Genomic DNA, 7,753 nt, shown 5'->3' with positions numbered 1-7,753 from the left:
TACTTGTGTTTCCCTCATGGAGTTTGGGGGTTGTTCTACTACAATATGGCTGTGAGTATGAGGAAGAGGATAGCCTGGCATCTTCACTCTGTTACCAACTTGCTGGATTCATTGAATATCAATGATGTAAATACATCTACTGAAAGATTATGGGAGTGAATAAAAGAATATCACCAAGTTCTATGTTGTCTACTAGAAACCCTCTTCAAATATGAAGATACATATAGATTAAAAGTGAACAGATGAGGGCCCTCCTGGTGGCGCAGCGGGTTAAAGCACAGCACTGAGAATCTAAAGCCACTTCCGCATGAGTTCGATTCCCACCTGCCCCGGAAGTGACCACATGGCGTGGCAGACCTCTCCTGACCTGCCCGCTGCTCCCCTCAGCAGTGTACTTCGTTGATCTGCCTGTTCTGCTCCCCACTCTGTCTCTGGTGAAGCCTCTTACCCTGAGCCTCTGGCCTTTACCCCAGTTCTGTATGCACAAAATAAATAAAAATCTTTGAAAAAAAAAAAAAAGTAAACAGACGAAGAAATATACTAATGCTAAACAAAACAGAAGTTGCTATATTAATTTGAGAAAGAGCAGATTTTAGGCCAAACAAAATTATTAGGGGTAGAAAAGGGCATTATATTACAATAAAGGGGTCAATTCTCCAAGAAGACTTAACAGTATTTCAGAGTATGCCAGGCAAATGATGAAAGTGCAAGGAGGAGTAAACAGATTCAGTATCACTTCTTTCAGAAGTGGACTAACCCAGCAGTCAGAAAATCAGTAAAGATATTCTTGAACTCCAATGTACTATTAAACTGGTATAGTTAATGCCAATGATTCATTCAACAACAGCAGAATACATATTTTTCTCAAGTTCACATGGAATATTCACCAAGATGTTCTAGGTAATAGAACACAACAAATTCAAAAGAACAGCAGTCAAACAAGATCTGCTTTCAATTCACAATGAAATTAAGTTAGTAACCAATACCAGGAATATCCCTAAATACATAGAGATTAAATAACATTCTGTTAATGATGAATGGATCAAATAAGAAACCTAAAGAAAAACTAAAGAATGTTTAGAATTCAGTGAAAATGACAACAACATCAAATTTTGTGTGATGCAGCAGAAACAGTGCTTAGAGGTAAATTTATAACATAGAGTGAACATACTGGAAAAGAAGATTTAAATTTAATAATTTAAGTTTCTACCTTAGAAAATTATTTAAAAAAATTATAAAAAATTGGCCCTCCCGGTGGCACAATAGGTTACAGCGCAGTACTATGAAGTTTTTTGCAGTCATGCAGCACAAGTTCAACTCCTGGCCAGGGAGCTGACCCACATGGTGTGGAAGACCTCTCTTGACCTGCCCGCTACACCTCTCAGCAGTGTATTTCAGTACATCTGCCTGTTCTGCTCCCCACTCTGTCAATGGTGAAATTTGTCTCCCCCTGCACCTCTGGCCTATCCCCCAGTTCTTGGATGCGTAAGTAAATAAATCTTAAAAAAGAAAGAAAGAAACTTTTAAAAAGTCAGTCAAATCCAAAGTAAGAAAAGAAAGTAAATAATAAAATTGGAGCAAAGTCAATATAATCGAACAGAGAAAATCAATGAACACAAAAACTTGGCTCTAACTGAACCAAGAACAAAAAGAACACAGGCTAGGTAATTATCAGAAATGAAAGACAGCATGTCACTATAGATCCTGTGGATATTAAAAGGTTTATAAAGGAATGCTATGAGTAATTCTATGTCTACAAATTTTTTAACCTAGATGATATGTACTAATTCCTTAAGAGACACAATGTGTTATCATTTACATAATAAAAAGATGACCTGAATAAGACTATGTCCAATACATTAAAAGAATAATTAATAAATTTTGAAAAAAAGGTCAGTTGCTTTTCTGTATACCAGCAATAGCCAGTGGAATTTGAAATTAAAGTAAAATGCCATTTATATTAACACCCTCAAAATTTAATACTTAGACATAAATATAACTATATATATGTAAGATATATATGAGGATATCTGTAACACTCTGATGAATGAAGTCAAAGAACTAAATAAGTGGAGTCTGTCTCCATAGCTAGAAAGATTCATTATTAAACAGATGTCAGTTTTTTCCAACTTGTTCAAAAAATCCAAGCAATGCCCATCAAAAGCCAAGCAAGTTTTTTCTTGGCTTTCAACACACTGATTTTAATGTTCATGTAGAAAGATAAGCCAACATGATAATGAAGGAGGACAAAGTGGAGGGCTGACATTATACAACGTAAAGATTTACTAAAAAGCTATAGTAATCAAGTTATTAGGGGATTTGCTAAAGACTAGATAAATACATCAATGAAACAGAATAAAGAGCTCATAAATAGACTCCTACAAATATAGTAAATTGGTTTTAATTAATGAGCCAAAACATTACAATGGATCCAAGGCAGTCTCTTCAACAAATGATGATGGAACAACTGGACATCCACATGCAAAACCACAACAGCTGAATCTGGATGCAGACCTTATATTCTTCACAACAACAAACTCAATATATATTATACACTCAAATGGAAAATTAAAGCTTCAAATATCCTCAAAGTTAACGTAGGTGAAAACCTGCATGACCTTAGTATGTTGATGTCTTTTAAAATACAACACCAAAGACATGTTCCATAAAAGAAATAATTGATAAGTTTGACTTTATTGAAATTAAAGTGTAGTCAAAATATGGAAACAAACTAAGTGTGACTAAACAAGTTAGTGGCTCAAGAATATGTAGTATTGTAACAGGGTGGTCCCCAGGAAGTTCCAAGTTCCCTGCCCCACCCACAAGGAGGGTGGAGCTGAGCAGAGAAAAGAAAGAAGGAATCTGAAGAAGAAGGAAGCAGGATGAAAAGCCAGATGGAGACTTGAGGAAGCCACATAGAGCAGGGAGCATGTGATGAAGAAACCATGCTTGTTTCTTGGCCCTGGACTGGTTGAAAGAGATGTGGGTGAGAGACCCGTGGGGAGTTTGACTATGGCAGTGTTTATATTTGTTTTGTCCCAACTTCTGTGACGGGCAGCCAGAAAGGAAGGCGGGAGGCAGAAAGGCTGAGCAAGCAGAGTTTATTGCTCTTGGACAGCAGCTGAGACGGAGCCCCTAGGGTGGGGTCTGCAGCTACTGCCAACTCAATAAGGGGGAAGGGTCTCTTATATAGATTCTAAACTCAGATTCCAAAGGGGTGACTCATCGCTGTGTCCTTGATGTGAGGCCCAGTTTGCTATCACCTTCAGCTAGTCCCATCCCGGATGCAAGGTCAGTTTATTACCACTTTATCAAGCTTGGATGCAGGGCTCAATTCTTAACAGCCCTAATTCAGTCCTTGTCAGTAAATCTTTGGTCACTCCCAACAATATTGATTTTGATTTTGCTCTTTTCCTCCGGGACTTGTCTGGCCATTTCTGACCCTTTTTTATGGGTCCCGTCCAGAAGGTGCTTTAGTCTTATAGCAGGCTTTTAGGCCTTGCCTTGGACCAGTCCCTTTTGGTTGACTTTTGCCCATGATGGGGATGGTGTTTAATTTAGAAATTATATTCTTGGTCTTCTGTGTTGTATACTCACTCTATTAAAGTTCCTTTTCATTAAAGTCTTACATGTTTTGTCTTGATGCGACTAATGGCAGAATCTATTTAGAGCAGACAGGTTTGGGGATTCAGTTGCGCTCTTCTCCCTGTCTTGTAACAGTATGTAACATAGTGGAGTAACCAATGACAAACTCATGTCATTTATGACAACATGGATTGAACTGGAAGGGATTATACTAAGTGAAATAAGCAGAAGGAGAAAGATAAATACTGGATGATGTCACTTATTATGTGACAAACATTAAAACCAACCTGTTCTGAAGCATCCAGAAGGGGAGGAGGAGTAGCAAGAGAAGGGGAAGGAGTGAGAAGTGGAGGGAGGAGGAGGGGAGCACTATGGACTGTTGGTGTTTTGATGGTGGGAGAGCTTCTTGACCACACCTGAGACTAGAAATCTTACTCTGTCAAAATATTAACAAAGCCAGGGCTCTCCCTGCTGGTGCACAGCACTGAAGTTAGCAGCAGCTTCAGCACAAGTTCCATCCCTGCAAGGCAGACCTCTCCTGACCGCCTGCTGGGTCAGCTGCTCCCCTCAGCAATGTACTTCAGTCAGTCTGCCTCTTGTGCTCCCCACTCTTTCTCTGGTGAATCCTCTGGCCTGTACCCCAGTTCTGTATGCATAAATAAATACATCTTAAAAAAAATGCCAAACAAGGTACTTCCTTTCAAAAATAAAAAGAAATTTAAGTCTACCACTTAGTATATATTTTTTGTATATTCATAGGTTATGAATATTCATTGCAGTTTTGCAATGTTTAGGCATTTTTATCACCTACAAAAGAAATCCTGGCCATCATATTTTCTGTCTCTATTGATTTCCTTATCCTGGGTATTATTTATCAGTTGAGTCCTGTAATGTGTGGTATATTGCAAATGACTTCCACTTAGCATGTTTTCAAGGTTTATCCATGTTGCAGCATGTACTAGTACTTCTTTTTCTTACCAACTAAAATTCCATGGTATAAATTTGTCCATGTATGAGTTGATGAACTTTTGGACTGTTTACACTTTTTTCTATTATGAATAATGATACTACTAACATGGGGACACACGTTTGTGTGTGTGTGTGTGTGTGTACATGTGTTTTGTTTTCCTTGGGTTATATGGTGGAATTGCTGGGTTATATGGTAATTCTATGTTTAATATTTTGAGGAACTGCTAAGCTGGTCTACAGAGTGGTTGTGCCTCTTGATCTTTTGCCAACAATATACAGATGTTCTAAATTCTCTGTATCCTCTCCAACACTTGTTATTTTCAGTTTTTTTTAAGTAAAAGTAAACTTTAAATGTAAAGTGGAGTCTTATATGGTTTTGATTTGTATTTCCCAAATTCATAATAATGTTGAGTATCTTTTTGTGTGCTTATTGGTTATTTGTATACCTTCTTTAGAGAAAAGCCAACACAACCTCAAACTTAAAATTTTTTTTTTTGTTATATATATTTTACATAAGTGTTCATTTTTGTACAATGTGTGCTTTCTCCTCTTTTGTGTAGTAATCCCAGTATAATTCCCACCACCACATCACCTGTGCACCATCACCATAGTCCCTTGTGCTCCTGTTTTACCTCTCCTCCCCTGCAGCAAACTCAACCTTTTTTTTTTTTAAAGATTTATTTATTTGTTCATACAGAACTGGGGTACAGGCCAGAGGCTCAGGGTTGGCGAGAGGCTTCACCAGAGACAGAGTTGGGAGCAGAACAGGCAGATCAACGAAGTACACTGCTGAGGGGAGCAGTGGGCGGGTCAGGAGAGGTCTGCCGCACCATGTGGTCACCTCCGGGGCAGGCGGGAATCAAACTCATGGGGAAGTGGCTTTAGCTTCTCAGTGCTGTGCTTTAACACGCTGCTCCACCAGGGAGGGCCAAACTCAAACATTTTTTAGTGTTAAATTTTATTTAATATTTTACTCAACAGAAATTGTACATTAAATTAATAGATTATCTTTTATAGCTGTTTTAGGTCTACAGAAAATTAAAGTGTACAGAGTTATCTTAGCTTCTCAGTTTTTCCTGTTATTAACATCTTGCATTAATGTAGTACATTTGTTACAACTGATAACCCAGTATTGATACATTAGTATTGACTAATTAAGTACATCATTTACATTAGAGTTCATTCTTTGCATTGCTCTGTTCCATACATTTGACAACAGTATTATGTCATGTATTCATTATTAGAGCATGATAGAGAATAGTTTCTCTCTAAAAATTTCCTGTGCTTTGCTAGTTTATCCCTTCCTCTCCAAGACTTTGGCAACCACTAATCTTTTAGTTGTCTTTATAATTTTGTTTATTCCAGATTGTGATATGGGTGAAATCAACACAGTATGTAGCCTTTCAATCTGACTCCTTTCATTAAACAATATGTATCTAAAGTTCCTCTTTGTCTTTTCATGGCCAGTTCTTTTTTATTAATGAATAATTTCATATTGTGAAATAATGTTCTATCATATGAATTACCACAGTTTATCTATGTACCTTTTGAAGGACATTTCAGTTGCTTCTAGTTTGGGGCAATTATGAATAAAACTAATATAAACATTTGTTTTCAAGTTTTTGTATGGAAGTGAGACAGTCAGGTAAAGGGAATTTTGACCTAGTAGAATGAGTTGCCCCAGTCCTGTTTGACCAGTTGACTTAATCCTGGACTGGTAAGCTTTGTCCAAACAATTTTGTCCATCATGCTGACCATGAGGCACCAGGCTAGACAAAAAGCACTAGATCCTGACTAATAAGCTCAAAGTTTCCTGGAGGAAGAGGCTGTGAGCTCAACATGTGCAGTTGGAAAGTAACCTGTCTGCACATACTTGGGGAATAGCCCAAAGGCGGAGCAAGCTCTAAGGCTGTTCTTCTTCTCACTGCCTAGTGGACTTACTCTTGATAGCTCCTCTTAACTCCCTTCAGGGAACCAGACTAAATTCTCCTTTTGGAGAGTTTATCCAAAAAGGAGAATTTATCCAGATTCATGAGTCTCTAATAAAGCTTTGCTTGGTGCAACTATACTCAGAGGTCTCTGATGAGTTCTTTCCCTAGAGGACAAGGACTCACTCATTTTGGTTAGGGCCTGTGGCACACTTATGAGTGTAATTTCTGGGTCCTATGACATATGATTATACTATTTAGCTTTGTAAGAAACAAACACTTTTTTTATAGTGACTGCCCCATGTTGCAGTCTCACTAAACGGGAGTTCCTATTGCTCCACATTCTTATTAATTAATATTATCAGTTTTTATTTATTGTAGCCATTTTTTTTTTAAAGCTTGATTTTGTGCATATAGAACTGGGGTACAGGCCAGAGGCTCAGGGGCGGTGGGAGGCTTCACCAGAGACAGAGTGGGGAACAGAACAGGCAGATCAACGAAGTACACTGCTAAGGGGAGCAGTGGGCGGGTCAGGAGAGGTCTGCCGCACCATGTGGTCACTTCCGGGGCAGGCGGGAATCGAACTCATGCGAAAGTGGCTTTAGATTCTCAGTGCTGTGCTTTAACCCGCTGCGCCACCAGGAGGGCCCCTATTGTAGCCATTCTAATAGGTTGTAGTGGTATCTTGTTGTTTTTCCTAATGACATCTGATGTGGAACATAAATTCATATGCTTATTTGCCAATTGTGTATTTTCTTTGGGATGTTTTCAGATCTTTTGCTTATTTCTAAATTGTGTTACTAACTTTTTATTACTGGGTTGCAAGAGTTATTTATATATGCTGAATACTCATTTATGAGACACATGGTTAACAAATATTCTCTTATTCTGTGGGTTGTCTTCAGTTTTTGTTAATATTTGCTGCATTAAGGTTTAATTCTGTGTGGTGAAATGGTTAATCTAATTATTTGCATTCTAGATTGTTTTTTAAAAGATGTATTTATTTATACATACAGAAATGGGGTACAGGCCAGAGGTGCAGGGGCAGTGAGACGATTCACCATATTCAGAGTGGGAAACAGAATAGGCAGATCTGTGAAGTACACTGCTTGGGGGAGCAGTGGGAGATACAGGAGAGGTCTGCTGCCCCTATTTGCATTCTTACTGTTTGTATCCATAACAAGCAAGTGCAGAAACAAAAGTAAGCCAAAGGAAAAGCAGTAGAAACAGCAGAAGCGAGATGACTGAAGAGGCTGGCAGCCCATGGCGTG

Source organism: Condylura cristata, unplaced genomic scaffold, assembly GCF_000260355.1.
Source record: "Condylura cristata isolate star-nosed mole 26May11 unplaced genomic scaffold, ConCri1.0 scaffold00036, whole genome shotgun sequence".
Classification (NCBI taxonomy): domain Eukaryota; kingdom Metazoa; phylum Chordata; class Mammalia; order Eulipotyphla; family Talpidae; genus Condylura; species Condylura cristata.
The sequence above is the reverse complement of the archived record's forward strand: the minus strand, read 5'-3'. Positions refer to the sequence as shown.